The sequence below is a fragment of the Chenopodium quinoa genome, unplaced genomic scaffold (assembly GCF_001683475.1).
Source record: "Chenopodium quinoa cultivar QQ74 unplaced genomic scaffold, ASM168347v1, whole genome shotgun sequence".
Taxonomy (NCBI): Eukaryota; Viridiplantae; Streptophyta; class Magnoliopsida; order Caryophyllales; family Amaranthaceae; genus Chenopodium; species Chenopodium quinoa.
Genome location: NW_018743733.1, coordinates 17,001 through 35,763, shown reverse-complemented (window position 1 = coordinate 35,763; position 18,763 = coordinate 17,001). Strand labels below are relative to the sequence as shown.

General features: G+C 37.7%; 1 long non-coding RNA gene across 1 annotated transcript; it reads left to right on the top strand.

Moving 5' to 3' along the window:
* Nucleotides 1-253: 253 nt before the first annotated feature.
* LOC110684697 lies at nt 254-676 on the top strand. Its single transcript, XR_002503799.1, has 3 exons — nt 254-268; nt 446-551; nt 640-676. It is a non-coding gene; the product is annotated as an uncharacterized LOC110684697 (long non-coding RNA).
* Nucleotides 677-18,763: the final 18,087 nt, after the last annotated feature.

Below are 18,763 nucleotides of genomic sequence, written 5' to 3'. Positions count from 1 at the left end.
AATGAATGCCAAATTTTCATTTCCTCAAAAGGATGGCATATATGACTTTTGGAACTGATTTGACGATAGAACCTGGTAATTGCTGTTACAATTGGCTAACCAATATATAAAAATTCATTTATGTACTTGCCTTTTCCTGTTGGATTTGTACTGGATGTTTTAAAATAATTTATGTGATTATCCCCCTTTTCAGGTACCCACTGGGTCGTGTGATTGGCGAAACCGTTTATCCTAGATTAACGACACTGACGACAGGTACCATGTTGTGGTAAGTTTTTCATACTTTAATCAAACTGAAGTATATTTTTAATATGGTAAGTTTTCTATACTTTAATCAAGGCCAACAAGTGGTTCATCTGAAGCAATTTGAAGCTAAATTCAACTCACTCCTTATTCATTCATCGTATCATGTCTAACAAAGGTGCTGCTTGATTACTTTTCATAGGATTTGCGAGGAAGGGTATGTTAAGGCTATCAAGGAGGAGATCAGCAAGGTTGTCAAGCTCCAAGAAGAACTTGACATTGATGTCCTTGTTCACGGAGAGCCTGAGGTGAGTTTTATGCATAATGTTAATCCATAGAAAAGTTTGTATGCTAGGTTCTCATCTTCTGCCTGCATGTGCATTTTTGGTTTTGTAGAGGAACGATATGGTTAAGTACTTTGGAGAGAAATTTTCTGGTTTTGCATTCACCAGGAATGGATTGGTACAATCATATGGATCTCGATGTGTGAAGCCACCAATTATCTATGGTAATGTCAGCCGCCCCAAGCCAGTGATTGTTTTTCTGGTCATCCACTGCTTAGAGCATGACTTCCCGCCCAATGAAGGGTATGCATATAGGGCCTGTGACCATCCTCAACTGGTCTTTCGCCAGTAATGACCAACCTAGGTATGGTCTCTTTCCTCAGATTCTCATAAAACTCTTCTCCAAATAGATGGTTTGGATTGTGGCTCAATTTCTCATATATTTATTTGTGTTATTGTGTATTCAGGCATGAGACTTGCTACCAAATTGCTTTGGCCATCAAGGATGAGGTTTGAGGATCTTGAGAAGGCCGATATCAATGTTATCCAAATTAACATGGCAGCTTTAAGAGAAGGTTTACCACTCAGGAAGTCTAAGAAACGGGTTCTACTTGAAGTGGGCCGTCCACTCCTTCCTTCACTAGTGGAAAAAAAGCTGCAATTTTTTATATTTGTTATAAAGCAATAATTGGTTTTGTTTTCTCTTATCTTTTTTCAAATTCAATGATTTACTATACGTCAAGTTGGTTGATTTAGTCTTTGCTATTCAAATTGAATGATTAATTGTTTTGATGGAATTGATATGTTGTTTGTCAATTTGATTGAATTGTTTGTTTAATATAATTGAATATGATGGATTGTTTAGGCTGATGATCAACCGGACCTGAGGCCATATGGGCCTTATTACCTAGAAGGGGAATAAGTAATTGGATGGCATTTAGAAGTTGCTGAAATTTGCCTTTGACTGGTGCAAAACAAAACTGCCCTGGGGTATTTCTTTTTTTTTCTTTGTTGATTTTTTTCAATTTCATCAAATTGATCAAATTGCTAGATGGATTTTAAGTAATGTGCATTTCATTTATGTTGTGGTTTCATGACAACCTCTGCCGAATAAAGAATGGCTTAATGGTTGGAGTATTAAGAAGCTTTCCTATGGGATGTTTGTATGTTTCACTTCCGTATTAAAGCTGTAGGCAGTAGGCTAGCAGCTATGGTTGATTGGTTAACTGGGTTTATATTGTAGTAGTTGAGAGAGTTAATGATAATAAACTATAAACTTCTATCTATGATATAATAGTAATGCATGCTTTGGGATTGCTTTTGTTCTTCTTCAACTTGGGGTTAACTTATGCAAATTTGATAGATCAAATACCAGTTTTTTCCATACCTCTTGCATTCTCTTTTTTCTTATGGGTGGAGTGGGTTTGAAATTTCATTTAGCCTTAAGGATGTTATTTAAAAGTTAAATTTACCTGTTGTTTTCTTTTTCTAAAGGTACGAAAGGATTTTACAAGTGAAGTTAATTCTGCAATCACTGCATTTTGAGGGTTGTCTATAAGCTTATCATAAGGTCAGACAGACCTTTTCTAGTTTTTTCGAGTTGCTGCTCATGAAGCGAAAAAATCTCGGTCTCAAGGTCGAATATTAAGTGTGGTAAGTGAGTTCAGTTGTAAACCATTGAATTTTGTACAGTAGATTGTTCATGAATGCAGAGCGCATTGATACTTTTATGTTTTGCTCTACGAGAGTAGTAGTACATTTTGCTTTTATTCTTATGTGCTCATTATTTTTATAGTGAGGTTGTCTAGGCAGATATAGAAAAGTCAATTTCTGAATTTTTGCAAGTTGTAATCTTTGATGTAAATTTTTGAAATTTGCAATTTCTGAAGTTCGTTGCGATTTATTTTATAGTTACTGCCAAATTAATGATGCCCTGCTGGCTGTATTTGATATCAACCATGTATATGAGACCGAGTTCAGAGCAGAGTGGTGCCGAACTAATTCTACAGCTGCTCCTTGCTTTCTATTTGCAAGGAAATTCTCGCAGGGGGTTGCTATGCGGCTTTTGAGTGAAAGATGGTTACAATAGTACTCTGTTGCTCGTTAGGGTACCATTGTTATCCCTATGCAAAATTTGTAGATCTTCAGTGTAACATGTCTAACCTAAACTCCAACAATACACGATCTGGGACTCTTATGGGTAGTATGTTGCGAGAAGTATGATGCCTGATTTTTTTATTTTGATTGTATATTACTCGTCAATTATCAATATATATATATAAAATAATTGCGCAAGCTGTCCAACATGTGCTGGATTTTTTTTATTTGATCTCACAATATTCGTAACGGGCAGAACCTGCCCGTTACAAGTAACCCCGTTATTCGCAACGGGCACCTGAAAAACCCGTTACGAATAACCCGTTAATCGTAATGAGCACCTGAAAATCCTGTTACGAATAACGGGTTATTCGAAACGAGCTTTTCAGGTGCCCGTTACGAATAACTTATTATTCATAACGGACAGAGCTTGTTAGGAATAATAAAGGCCATCTGTAACGGCCGCTGCCCGTTACGGATGGGCAGTTTTCCACTAGTGGCACTCTGAAATTGAAAACTGGGGATTCAGCCAGTCAAATACTATTTTATGACAAAACTTCACAAAATTGAAAAATTCAGTCTGGGCATACCCTATCACTTTAGCTGGATATTCATTTGTTCTAGTAGATCCTTTTGGATCTGAGCTGCTGACTTAGTAGGTGTCTTGTTTTCGTCAAACATCTTTAAGCCCTTTTGATGTTGTAGACACCTAAAATATCTCCCGGAAACAAAACCTGATGATAAACAACCTTTCACCGCCATTATTGGTTGGGTTGAGAATCTAATCTTTGGAGTTCTTAATCCATATTTCATAAACCAACCTAATTTTTTGCCTATTTCCCATCACCATAACTTGTTTGCCTCTTTTGTGTCCACGTCATATAAACGAGCTAATATTATTTTGTGGCTATGAAGTTTTGATCCAGTAATTATTTGCTCGGATAGTTCTTTCAAAAATCATTCCAACAATAAATCATAAGCCCAATTCCGATTTAAAACAAAGAAGATATGAGTCAAACACTAAACTCGGCCCAAAACTGACACCCTTTAACTAAAACATCCATATTTTAAAATATAGAAAAGATTTTTACCTGATTCTAATTGGGTTGGAAAGTAGACTTGATAAACTTTTCCAACGATGTATTATATGCCTTATTGCAAGTTACGGATCAAAAGTTGTCATAGTATTAAAAACGTTTTAAAAACTAGAATTACTACGCAGCAGCTATAACGCTGCGTCGCGGAAAAATCTGACGTAACACGGTACCTGGTGCCATGACACGGTAATTTTCACCGTATCACGGTGCTTTCCCATTTCTTTTCCGCGTTCAATTCTTACGTGCTTATGAACCTGACGAGTGTTTGGAAAATTGTACACGATGTCATGGTGTGTTATACCGTGCCATGGTGTCCTTTTCCGTGTCACAGGATTTTTCTACATACTCTCCGCGTACAACTCTTCACGCGCTTTATTATTTTAGCCATATTTAGGGCAAAACTCTGTGCCGCACCATGGTATATTATACTGTGACACGGTGCTCACAGTAAATTAGGGTTTATCTTCGGCTCTAAGGTTTCGTGCATCCTTCTATTAATTTCCTCTATAAATACAAGCCTCATTTCTACAGTTCGAGGCATCAAATAATTTTCTATTCTCTCTTCTATGCTCTAGCCTAATCACTAACCTACCGTATTCTCTCACAATACTTCCCTTAAGCACTCAAAGGAGTCCATACGTTACCCGAGGTTCCATCCTTAAACCAAGGCATGAATGGTAGAACTGTTTGAGGGTTTGGCCCCAAATCAACTTTTTTTAATTTAATTTTATCTATTGTTTTATTAATTTCCTGGAAGTTACTAACGCGTTTATTATTTCGTAGTTGCAAGCAAACAAAATTAAAATATGGAATCATGTTCCTTTTATTTTTTTAATTTTCTAACGATTGTTATTATGTTTATAATACATTAATTCTTGGATTATTATTAAATTGCTTCCAATATTATTGTTAATTTTTATTATATTTATTGATCACCATATTGCATGTTTAAAGGGAATATGTCATTGAATATTACGCCTAATAAGAAAATTTGGACAACCGATTTAGGTTCCTTTTTTAATTTTGTTATTAATTAAAGTGAACACTAATATTTGATTTGGGGCGAATTGAATATTTTGTTTGTATGCCTTTGAGATTGCAGGAATCACTTTTCACTATAAGAATCGAGTAGAGGACAATATGGGAGAATGTGAATCCATGACTCACTTCGACCATCATCCCTGATCTTCCTTTCGTTAGTAATCTCATATATTATGAATGGGGTGTAACCCTCACGAATCAATCGTTGTTGTCTTTCGTTGTCCCTTTATCGTGGTTGCCTTTAAATGATTCGTGAATGATTTACATGTTTCTTTAAAACTTGTTGGCGGCTCCCTACTTTACTCGTTCCTAGTCATTGTCCCTAATCGTACATGTCAATTCCTACTTCCTAAGAGTGTCAAGCATATTCACATATGCTTAACGTAGGCGCACTTCAAACAACGCCTACAATTTGGCGACTCCACCATGATGGATTTTTGGTTATTTATCTATTTGAGTGATAAGTATTTAATTAAGATGAGTGGGTGAGATTTAAAAGATTCTTGAAAAATATTCTTGTAATTAAATTGGCATTTTTTCATATGCGTAGACGTTTTAATGTCGTATTTTAGGTTTACCCGTAGGAAAAGTTGAATAACCTGATTAAAGGTGATAAAAGATACCAACATGTCTTGAACTTCATTAAGTTCCTTGATGGTCAATGGACCATCCTTTTGTACCTTGCAAAACTTCAAATACAGAAAAATTATGTTAGAATTAATTACATAGGCTAAACAATATGTATTTTATCAAATATGGCCTGTATGACTTCTACTGTGCCCATTTTCTACATTTCTTATCAAATGAACTATTTCTTGCTTATAACATGTCAATTATGGCTATTATCAGGTGTCTAAGGCTTGAAACCACATCAATAGAGCATTTTTAATAAGTTTTAAGACGCATCTTACTCAAAATGACCCAAATATGGCCTATGTGACTTCTACGTTGCCCATTTCCTACATTTCTTATCAAATGAACTATTTCTATCTCATAATATGTGAATGTTTCCTAGTTTTAGGTGTCTAAGGCTTAAAATTGAATCGAAAAAGCATTTAATCAAAAATTACCCCAATATAGCTTACATGCATGACTTCTATTTAGCCAATTTACTAAATTTCTTATCAAATGATCCATTTCTTTCTCATAACATGTGACGAATATTGTCTAGTTTTAGTTGTATAAGGTTAGAAATCACATCAAAAGAGCATATTAACAAAAAAAAAAAATGGCCCAAATGTGGCTTATATGACTCGTTTATAGCCCATTTTCTACATTTCTTATCAAATGAATTATTTCTTTCCCATACCAATTCAATGTTACCTAGTTTTAGGTGTCTAAGGCTTAAAATTTGAACAAAAGAACATTTTACCAAAAATTGCCCCAATATGGCCTACATGCATGACTTCTATTTTGCCCATTTTCTAAATTTCTTATCAAATGATCTATTTCTTTCTCATAACATGTAAATATTATCTAGTTTTAGGTGTATAAGGTTAGAAATCACATCAAAAGAGCATATAAACAAAAAAATGGCCCATATATGGCTTATATGACTTCTTTTTAGCCCATTTTCTACCTTTCTTATCAAATGACCTATTTATTTCTAAAACATGTCAATGTTACCTCGTTTTAGGTGTCTAAGTCTTAAAATCTAATTAAAAGAGCATTTCATTACGGTTTAAGACGCATTTTACTCAAAATGGCCCAAATATGGCCTATATGACTTCTACTTTGCCCATTTCCTACATTTCTTATCAAATAAACTATTTCTTTCTCATAACATGTCGATATTATCTAGTTTTAGGTGTATAAGGTTTTAAATCACATCAAAAGAACATATTAACAAAAAAATGGCCCTAATATGGCCTATATGACTTCTATTGAGCCCATTTTCTACCTTTCTTATCCAATGAACTATTTATTTCTCATAACATGCCAATGTTATCTACTTTAGATGTCTAAGGCTTTAAATCATATCAAAAAAGCATTTCATCAACTTTTAGGACTTACCTCATCAAGCTATTGTGAATTTATGTTTCGTTAACTTTTTAACTATATTATTATTCATTAATTACTTAGTATCATTTGTGTGTGTGTGTGTGTGTGAGTGTGTGTGTGTCTATATACAACACTTTTGATTTATTTTATCGCATTTGGGAATATTTACATCTATATATGAATTATTGTTTTTTAAAATTGTTTATATCTTATTATAATTATTAATAATATTATTAATATTGGTAATTATGATAATAATATTATTATTAATTATTTTTGTTAATATTATTGCTGGAATTAGGGTTGAAAAATAGGTTCTTATTGCTGGAATTACAGGGGTTTTTTTATATTATTGCAAGAAAATAGGGAATAAAATAAAATAAAATAAATATAGTAAAATAGCACCGGTTAACCGGTGCCAAAAATTGACTACCACAAAAAAAAAAATTGCGCGGGAATTTTCATTTGGCACCGGTTAACCGGTGGCCAAAAATGTTAATGGCACCGGTTAACCGGTGCCAAAATATGTTTATCCCACTAGTTATGAACCAGTGGCAAATGTGGGAGGAATTGGCACCCTCTCCCCCCCCCCCCCCACATATTCACCAGTTCAAACCGGTGGCATATATGGGGTTTGAACCGTTGCCATTGTCTTTTATTCTACTAGTGAAAATCCATTTACTTACCCACCTCGCTAACAATGTTATGCATTTATAAATGCCTACCTTTCCTCTCCCTAAGTATAATCCATTGATGACTAATTTAATAACCGATTTAACCTAATTAATAACCAAACCAATTTCTAAAACTTACCTAAAAGTTTAATTCTGAGAGTTTAACCCATATAACACTAATCTAAATTGGTTGTTAATGGGGTTATACTCCTTGTCCCTTAAAATTTGTTTTTCTATTATACAATATAAACTCAAAAAAATAATGGAGGGAAAAATTCCCGCCCATAAGTTTGCAAGTACACATCGAATTTCTTGTTTCTAGAGTTCTATCTACCCACAGTAATATCACCAAAATATAATTTAACGTAGTTGTCATACATACCAACTAATTCTTCTACATAAACAATCGTATATATTATCCAATATTTATTATATATATTATACTAAACGTTAACCACTTATGCTCTCCTAGTCTCCTATCTTCAAACACTCTACAGTAAGTATATAGTTAGCAAAAGATTAAATACACTCTAACCTTCCCCCACCACACTGTAAATTAATCTCTTCCACATTGTGAAAAGTAAAAATGGATATAATAAGGAGGAGGCCCATGTCCATTACCCACCGTGTTTTCGCCCGAAAAATTAATAGCAACAACAAATTTGTGTCGCTCAAATTACACCTGAAAAACTGATGCTACTTTCAAACAATCCAGCCAAATAAACTAGAGTTCAACTACACAAAGTGTAAGTGCTACATTGACGAAACAGTTGCGATGTTGGATGACGCCATTCTAGATACATTTGTTTGTGATGAAATCTTGGCAAAGAGGGAAGCTAAGGATTTAATAAGGTGGTTTGGTACGAGGGCCAAGTTCATGAGGGCTTATGATGATAAGGTCGTTGATCGGGGCTAGATAGGTCGTTAAACTACTACCCTAATCAAATTAATCATTTATATTCCTAAACTACCCTAATACAAGTATAGGGGCATGTAAAGGGTCAAACCACTAGGGAAGCTCACTCGTCCAACATCAATATCACTAATGCAAGAGCAAAAAGGGGAATGTTTTTTGTTGGTTTTTGAATAAAGAGCACTAAAACTACAAATAAGCAAAGATAATGATGATTAAAATCAAGAGAGAACGACGCTAGGGGTACGGGGGTGTCAAACATGATTAGAAAGTGGGGAACAATAATGGTTATCATGATGAACATGCCAAAGAACACAAGATTCTACCTAAACAATTCATTCTCATGCAATAGTCTAGGCAAATAAATGAAAAAGGTCTATACCAATTAGGATCATTCTCATGCATCCTATTAGTTACAATCAAATCAAGGGAATAAATAAGCACGATCCAATAAACTCTACTTTAATAACTCATTCTCATGCAATCATTAAAATAGAGAAGATCTTAATCTAGTTTAAATCACTTTCATGCATTTAAACTAGAAAACATCAAATAAAGTGCCACAATAATCTCAAGCTATCAAAAATCATGTCTTTCATCAATTTATGGCATGAGTTCAATCCAACCATCATCATTCATCCAATATCAACACATATATATTTTCCACCCCCTTCCCCTAGCTAAGAAATTAGCCTAGAGAAGGAGGATTAAACATCATATCAAAGCTAGAAATAAACTCAACAAACATAAAACAAAACATGATTAAGAACAATGAAAATAATAATAACTATATGAACTAATAAGATTAATGAAAATAAGCAACAAAAGGGAAAACAAATAACGCTAAAAGAAAGGATTAGAGATTACTAAAAAGAGGATTAATGAAAGATGAAAGCTTGAAGTGTTTCTTGATTGAAGATTAAAACTTGACCAAAGTTGAATATAATAAAGGAATCTTGAGTAATAATCCACTTTCTCTCTCTAAGATTAGGGATAAATGTTGATAAGATAAAAGATAATTATAAACTTGAATAAGGGGATATTTATATGCATCACAAAAGACAAAAATAAAACACCAAGGAAAGCCCTCTAGCAAGCAGCAGCGCCATCTCCAATCTGGGTACGGAGCTGCTTAACCTAGCAACCCACGCCCGCGGCTGAGAGTAAGAGAGGCCTCCCTGCTGAGGAGAGGCCGCTGTTTGGAATCAGGGGAAAAAGGCATCCTCGATATGTCGCGCCCGCGGCTCCAGGTTCTACGCCCACGGGTCAAGGAGGAGAGACCTCTTCTAGGGTGCAACACAAGATCTTCGAGTTCCTGGTCATTTTTTCAACATAAAGCTCTGCGCCCGCGGCCCTTGGCTCTGCGCCTATGGCTCCTGCATGGCCATTACACCCTCCTTGAACATCTCATTTCCCTTCCATAGCTCGACATGCATCCATAGGTTCATCCAAAAGGGCCAATAACCTACAAAACAACGAAGAAACACTAAGAAAACCAAACAAGAAGGGGAAAAGGAAAGAAAACACGAGAAGGGATAAAAGAAATCAAAACTAAGGTAGAATGCTTAGAAAAGGCTCAAACCAGCGCAAATGAGGGTAGAATCTCTAAAGAAAATGGATAAAAGAGTGGCATAAATTCCATTCATCAGTCGTCACACCTTCCCATGTACCACACATGGAGAACTAGGTGATTATATGGGAAAACTTGTCGCTTTTTTAGATGTTGCTTTGCTCAAAGTGTGGAGCATACCCTGGTTCCTAGATTATTACTTCCCTTGATTGATCCAAAGCTCATAGTTTGACCAGACTTGATTCTTTGCTACAGGTGACCTCATGCGCCCGCCTACCTGTTCATTGGATCATCTACAGATACACTGGACATAATGGTTGTGGACACCAAGGTTTATGAACTATACATCAAAGTACAATCACTTGAATAGAGAAAAACAAAGACAAGGTATTTTGCCTTGGAGGTCAGTTTTAGTTCACTGGTAGCAGAGAATAGAGACCCTTTTGAAATCGAAGACCACATTGTGTTCTAGAATGCAAGAGGCTTAATTAGTTGGTCTTTCATGGACAATTTCCTGAAAATTGATGACTACTTCAACCCATTAGTCCTTATAATCACATAGAGCCGCTTTCTAGATTCACTAATCAATCAGTTGTGGCAATAATTTCCTCCTTCTTATGCAGTACAAACCTTCGGAGATGATGATGGACTTGGAGGTGTTGTAATGCTATGGCACGCAATCGGTTTTAAGCCACAATACTTGCGACAAGGTGTTGGAGTTAGATTTGGTCTGATGTTGGAAGTGGAGTTTAAGGGAAAATTTTGTTAATTAACATATTTTTTAATCACACAATCAGTAATTCTCTCTTTTAGTGTTTAATGGAATATTTTTAATAAACATATTTATATAATAGTATTATGTTTCATTATATGTTAACTTGTTCGCTGCTAGATTTTATAATTTGTTTATCTGGTTTGAATTCAAACTATTTTCTACTATTTCTTATGTACTAACATACAAGAATGATGACACTGAGAACTATGAGCCAGAAGATGCAACGGAGATTATAGATGGTACTAAGAAATATGAGCTAGAAGATGCAACGAAGATTATGTGAGAATTAGATGAAGAAAGTGGATTGTTACACAAGGAAACCAACTATGAGCCAGATGATGCAATGGAAATTATGCAAGAACTATGACCCAATACAATCATTTTTATAGATAACCTGATCCGTTTGAGCATGATCTTTGATATTTTGATGTATTTTGTATTTCACTCTGTGGAACCTTTCCACTATAATATTAAAGTATTACTACTAATTTAATGTTATAAATGTTGGGGTTTGGTGAGTCCGACTCATCGCGGAAACAACCCCGACCTAAGGAACCGCTCGTAATTAATAAAACCATAAAGCATAAATAAATAAGCACAAGAAAAGAAAGAACGAATCATACCCTTGAAGAGAGCTTCGCCCTCTCAAAACAGCCTCTTACTTGAAAGCCTTGAGCACCGCAAATGTCGTGCCTCCAACAGTATCCACCCACAAAGGACGAACACGACTTTTTAGGTCCGCTACCTTGGAGTTAGCAAGGTCTGACCAAAACCCAAGTGTTAATGGAGTTTAAGAGTTTTTTCCCAAAATATGGAATGCTCTTTCTAACTCCCACTCAAGCAACGAATTCTCAAGCCATGCCATGACTATTTATAAGGAAATATGCTTTGTGAATTCCACTCATCTTTCAATGTGGGACTTTTCGCAAAAAGATCCCACATGGAAAGATTGGTGAATTCAACCCTTAGTTAAATAAACCAAGGAACAAGTAACAAGTGTCACATGGTTAGGAGTGGACCACTTTCTCACTTGGTCCCCAAGGCATTTCACATGCAATGTGAACTAACCATGTGTCACCCAACCTTGAGCCCCAAGTTGGGTTCGGTTGGGCCATTTTATTTTGTCCCATGACCATGACCCTTCACCCCGGGTCCACGGCCCCTTGCCACTTGTGACGCCACCGTGGCGCACCGCCACCATGGCGCGCTGCCACGTGGCACGCTGCCAACGTGGCAGCTGCCATGCGTGCTGCCACGTGTGCTGCCACATGGCGTTTTCCCATGTGTGTTGCCACGTGGCACGCTCCTATTGGGCACGCTTTCCTTGTTACTTAAAGCATTTTCCCGTCTCGCCAAATCCTAAATTTTGGCTCGACATTTGAGATTCTCCGACGCTCGGTTTCGACGCTCCAAGCTCGAATTTCTGACTTCTAAATATTTAATACTCGGGCTACGAATGAATTTCTTCCGAATTAATTTGTCGAGTCGGTTCGTATATTTTGCTTGGGTGTGACCCGAAGGGTTAAGTCAAGATTAAGCTGTAATATTAATTATCTTAATATTACTGATCGGAAGCGGCCTCCACCTAGGCATTCCGATCACTTGACCTTACTGAATGTATTAGCTTTCTAATAATTCTGAACCCGCTATCAGAATAATACACTTGTTCGAAGGACACCATTCCTTTCAATAAATACTAATTTAATCGTATATGATCATGGTCGCATAAATGTTGCCATTTAATTGTTGACTCGTTAAATGAAAATAACAAACATAAATTTTACAATGTATGTAAAACTGCAATTAAATACATTGTTTTGTTCATCTGCTAAAATTATTCGTAAAATATTGTAGTATGGCTATGTTCGACATTTGAATCCCTCCCACTAATGAATAATTTTTATTTTTATTAGGGGGGGGGGGGGGGGCTTGACCATTGTTATGGGGTCCTTGATCATCACTTGTACTTCCCTGCAAATTAAAAAAGTAAAACCAACATGAAAACAATAACCATGCGAAACAAAGGTAAAAATGGCTTAAATTCATAAACTCTTTTAAACGAAATACACCATATTCGACGTTGGGATGCAAAAATACGTTGGTCAATGTTACCATAAGCCCTAGGAATGCGTTGGCTGGGAGGCATAAACATAGCTACTAGGGCAGTTAGTGCACCACAGACCTGCTACTGGCGGCTCTATTGTTGCCCACAGAACTGGTTGCTCTGTTGCTGGCCAAATACCTACTGGTGGCTCTGTTATTGCCCACAGACTTATTGTTGTTGTTGGCCAAAGAAGTGATGCTGGTTCTAGAGCTCGAGGAACAGCTGTTGTTGGTATTTCGCATCTGTCGGACGACCCCAAGCAAATAGCCAAGTCAAAGCCTTCAACAAGGTAATATCTGACGGCATAAAAAAGAAAATAAAAAGAATTAGTGGCCTATGGGGGTACGATGATGAATTATCACACGTCCTATGGACCATCAGGACAACAACAAAAGGGGCAACCGGAGAAACCCAATTTCTCATGGTGTATGGGGCAGAAATTGTCTTGCCCATTGAACATTAGGAGCTGACTCTTCGGATTATGCTATATGATGAAGAGGCAAATTGGGAGGCCATGCGCCTGGCATTGGACTCACTCTCAGAGCGCGGGGGAAATGCCGCCATGCGCTATGAGATCTACCACCTGAGAATTACTCGGGCCTACAACTAAAGAGTACACAAGCGCCCTTAAAAATTGAGGACTTTAGTAGGGCGAATGAGCAAGGGAAGCTAACCCCAAATTGGGAAGGTCCCTACAGAATTTATGAAGATGTAAGAGGCGACACCTACCGCCTGGAAACACCAGACAGCAAGAAGCTACCTAGAACCTAGAATGTAGATAACTTAAAGAAGTATTAATTCTGAAATTTTGTAAAGTCTTTGACATGTTAAATGAAATTTTGCCTTGATTTCATACTTGTCTTAATTTACTTTATTTTGAGTACCGACAGCACGAAGTGCAGAAGGATCATGCTCACAACAATGAAGGATGTCGCCTGCATGATGTGCCAGCAAATCCTACTTATCTTTTATAGTCCCGGCTGCACAATGAGCAGACAGACCATTTTATAATTAATGGCGATGCTTGAACATCGGCTGCACAATGTGCAGACGGACAACGTTGAGATTTTATGAGCTATCGCTTGCAGAATGTGCAGACGGCCTAGTACGATTTAAAAACTTAAAATTGTTAAGGGATCGTCTACCCCAACAGCACAAACCCAAGATCTTTAAGAAAGGACCCGACTGCACCAAAGCAGTCTCCCAAAAACTAATTAACATCTTAAGCTAAATCAATAACTTAACTGCTATTTACCTTTTATAAAATTTTAAAGCTAAGTATGAATTAGTGGCTATTTATTCATTAAAAGAGGCCAATGGCCGGATGAACACTATTTAAACTATCGTCTACTCCAACATTAGTACGATTGTCTGCTCCAAGCTGATTCAGACAACTGGCGACGTCCATTCGGGCGTATTCGTCGAGGAGAAGCATCTCCCATTGGGGTGGCACATTGCTCTACAAATACAACAAGCGATCCTACCGAATGTGCTAAAGTAGCGCTCGAAGTCGTTTGATTCAATCTGATTTGAAATCTAGAAAGCGTTGAGTTTTCCAACTATCCTAGCATAGGCAGAAAACGGCTACTGTTCCATTTTAGAGGCTAGCTTTTCGCCTGTTTTTGCTCTGCGGCAAGGCAAGCGGACAATCCCTTTTTCAATAAAAATGCTAAGTCAAAAAACTTAGCCGCTTTTCTATATTTCACAAGGCCTTTGGCCGGATGCATTCAAGAAAATGTCTGCTTTACATGGCCGTTTGTCGCTTGGTTTAGGGCAATCACCATAGTGATTTATTGACTTAGAAACCATTCATACTCTTTAAAGTATCAAAAATTTCTAAGTCAATCAATCCACTCAACCGAAACCAACCCACATCCGTCCAAGGGCAAGAACATTCGCATACTATAGAAGTTAAAATACTTAGCCAAAAATTTTATGCATAAAAAATTGAAATTTATAAAGCACAAACATCAAAATGAATAAAACCGGCTAAAGACCGGATGCTTCAATAAAAAGGCAGCCACCCAAAACGGGCGACTGCTAGAGTTAGCCGGCATTGCCGGAAGATTGTTGATTAACCCGACCCCTCGCTCGATAAAATAAAAAGATTACTCGACACACAGGCCTAGAAAGCAAATACTTGGCCATTTGGCCGCAGAAACAGATACCTAAAAGCTTAAATAGCAGGAGAGAGGTTCTCATTGTTGGCAGCCGCCTCCTTGTTTCCACCCGTCGGCTTCTCCTCATTCTCTTCATCCTCATCCTCATTCTACTCATTCTCGGAGGACACTCTCGAGGAGCCGGATTCCTCAGTAGCGGCCTTGGCCGCCTCTTCCTCAGCCTGCTGAAGGAGCTGGGCATTCAAATCATTTCTATCTTGATCAAACTTTGTTCTCCAAGTATCATAGTTAACGCCCGGCTGAGCCTCTTGCCATGCTATCTGCATGATGGCTTCGTTTTCTTCCATCATCTATTTGACAAGGGCCTCCTTCTCCTCCTTGTTCTGGGCATTGTACTTGGCTTAGAGCTGCCTCTCCTGGTTGGCCAAGTGCTGCTCCAAACAGCTCACCCGCTGCTTAGCACTCTCGGCATCCTGCTTGACCTCATCCAAGGGCGCTTCATATCAAGTGGCAATAACTCATTCTGAGCAATTTCAAATTGAGCTCTGTCTAAAGCGGAGGTGGCCCGAGCATTAGCAGTTATTACCTCTTTTGAATTCGCCAGGATTGGCATTTTAAGCCCTTGTACGCGTAGCATGGCCTACATTCGGTCAAAGGGGCGGATGGTTAGAATCAGGCGGATAAAGATACAACTTTCACTAAAATTTATTAAGTTCTTGCCTCGTAGAGGATCCCTAAGATGTCATCAAAGTTGAGGGTGCCGACCCCTCGAACAGACGCCTTGTCCTCAAGGTCAAGCGCCCGCAGCATCTCCTTGTCCATTTGAACAACAGTCGACCTCTGAACAGGAGCTGCAAAGATCAAAATAACATAAGTTAAGAGCAGGCTGAATGGTCTACATCTATGTAAAAAAACATTAAGGGGAAGTAGCCTTACCCTCCGGCTGCTCCTCATCCCCCGTGACGAGATTACTTCCCGTCTCCTGCTGAACCGGCATCAAAGTTGAGTGGCTTGCCACTTTTCGATACCCTTTGGGAATCCGGCTTGCTGATCTCCCTATCAGCTTCAAGATGGGAGACGTCACCTCCCTTCTTTGGTTTGTGGGCAACATGATTTTGGTTCTTGGCAGAAGCGCCCACATCTCTAACCTTAAGTTTCTGCAAGTTAGGGTCGGATGATTTGAAGGGAGAAGGCTTGGTGGAACCACCCTGTACCAATAGAGAATAGTAAGAAAACATGCGGGCTGGAATAAAATCTTGTTCAAAAAATACAAGTGTGATAAACCTTTACCTTGGGAGTATCGCTTGTTTTTTGTTTCGTTTGTCTGTTTGAGAATGTTCAAACGGTACACGGCTGCAGAGGCTGCATTTGGCTTCTTAGAGGCCGAGAGCTTCTCCATAGCTTTGTCTACACAAAGAAACAAGAGTTAGAAATCTACAAGAAAATATTTAAAATGTCTAAAGCTTAAAAATATCAAACGGTCGACTACCTCTCGGCATCCCTATACTCAGCCAACAGGCGGCCAAGTACACCCCGTCCGAGAGCCACTCATAACAAAGAAATGTAACTCTATGGGGTGACTTCTTTCTTCCCCGTCTGTTCATTTATCCGGACGGACAACTGGAACAAACCCTTATAAAAAATCTCCTCCTAGGCTCGCCTAGGGAGAGGCGGCAGGGCTTTCCTTCCAGCTAGGAGAGGGGATCCTTATTCCACCTGTTATACTTTTGGTTTAGCAGGCGGTCAGAGGGGTGGAAAATATAGAACTTTTTCCTCCAGTCCTTCCATTTGGACTCCTTACCGACTGCCATCATGTACTTCTTGCAGGTGGTCAAGATGTACCAGCCTTCGCCGCCTGCATTCGGCGCTCGGCTTAGATAGTGCATGAATGTGGGCGAACGCCTCAAAGCTGGGATTAACATCCAGCATTTCACATGCGGCAACGTACTCGATTATGTTAATCTAGGAGTTCGAGACCAGTTGCTAGATACCCAACTGGTGTCCATCAAGAATTCTCTCCACTACCGGATGGAGAGGGAAGCGTTGACCCGCCTGAATGATTGCCTCATAAAAAAAAACTCTCATCAAGGTAGCTGGCCATTCTGGGCCAGGTGATTGTATCTACAACATCTGACACGGAAAGAATGAAGCCATGTCCCATGACATGCTTGGATATAAACTTGGGCAAGTTAGCCTTCATTATGTCCCGCCTGCCCTCGGGAACATGTTGATAATAGGGAGCACGCTCCCGGTGGTGAGTAGCATGTTTTAACACCCTAGATATTCCTTTATTTTAAAATACCTATTTTGCCCTGTATAAAACTTTGAATAGGAATATCTAAGACATTACCGCCACCGTGAAAACGGTTAAGGCAAATATCAAAGATACACAGCGGAAGATTAATTTTAAAAACCTTTCCAAAACAAACCAACTTGAAAAGCTAACCAAACGAAAGTAAAGTTAAATCCAAAATGATCAAAGTAAAATGAAAATCAACCTACAACTTGGAACCATTAAAGGCCCTTATTAAAAACCAAACCAAATCCAAAATTGATGTTAGCTTCACATATAAATATTAGCATAAATAATTAAAGTAGAAACACATTGTAACTAATATAAACTAGCATGATTCGCTCTTCACTCGTGCCCCATCATGAATATGCCTCAATACCTGAAAATCTTATCTCTACTTGTCTCCACTACTCTCCATTAAAAATGGGTCATCATAGGGCCAAGATAAAGACATGGCCAAAACACACAAACACACACAATCAGCAAAGCTGAGTACATAAGCGTAATTTAAACACACTAACATGCTTTCACCTATCAACACACACTTACCTCATTGCAACTGTTCACAAGCACACACACCAATCAACAAGACACAATGACTAGACACTAATTAATTCATTTTGCATTAATTACGCATCGAACGGGTTTCCAACTATTAACCTCCCCCAAATAAATTTGAGGTTAACTGGCACGGGAGCTAACCGTACCAGCTACAAAACCACACAAAGGTGGCGGAATTCCTGCGCATAATAATAAATAATAAAAAAAAGGAACATGCAACGTCCTGTACTCCATTGGAAGTTATGGTTATATATAAAACCCCATAACTCCCCCCATTATTCATACTCAAGGTATATACGTTCCAAGAGTTTTGGTGCGTAATCTCTTTCACTTTACGTTATTTACAGATTATTAGACTTGGTGATGACTCTCAAAGCATAATAAGTCAATCAACAATAATTATACAATCAAACAAACATACCAATTTAATTCTTGAATAATTAGTGACCACATATTATTTATTGTTGAACCTTTTTTAATTATACCTCAGTGTCAAAGACACCTTAAACACATAATGCGCCAAAAATGCTATCCCTCGGTGTTAAAAACACCTTAAGTGCACAAAGGCACCAACATACTATTTATTCCTTGTGTACATATACACTTATATTGCTCCTTCCTCATGCTTAAAGCATCAATAAAAAATTATTTGAACCATAATAAAATTCCTTTTCAATATTCCAAACATAATTAAACATGTAGTTTAATTAATCATGCCTTTTAACATGCCATAAATAAAAATGTGGTTCAAACACAACATGCCCAAAATATAAATTTCCAAATCCATAACCATCACAAATAATTCATGCTTCACAATTCAATCACAAACACCATAAATTCTCAATTCCATACATAAAACTTAGCATGATACTACTTGTAATTGATTGAAATCAAACCTAACATGATTCTACATCATCAAAATATGATAAGTACGCGTACGTACCTCAAATAAGCCCTTAAAGTAGCTGATTACACTACAACAATTCCCGA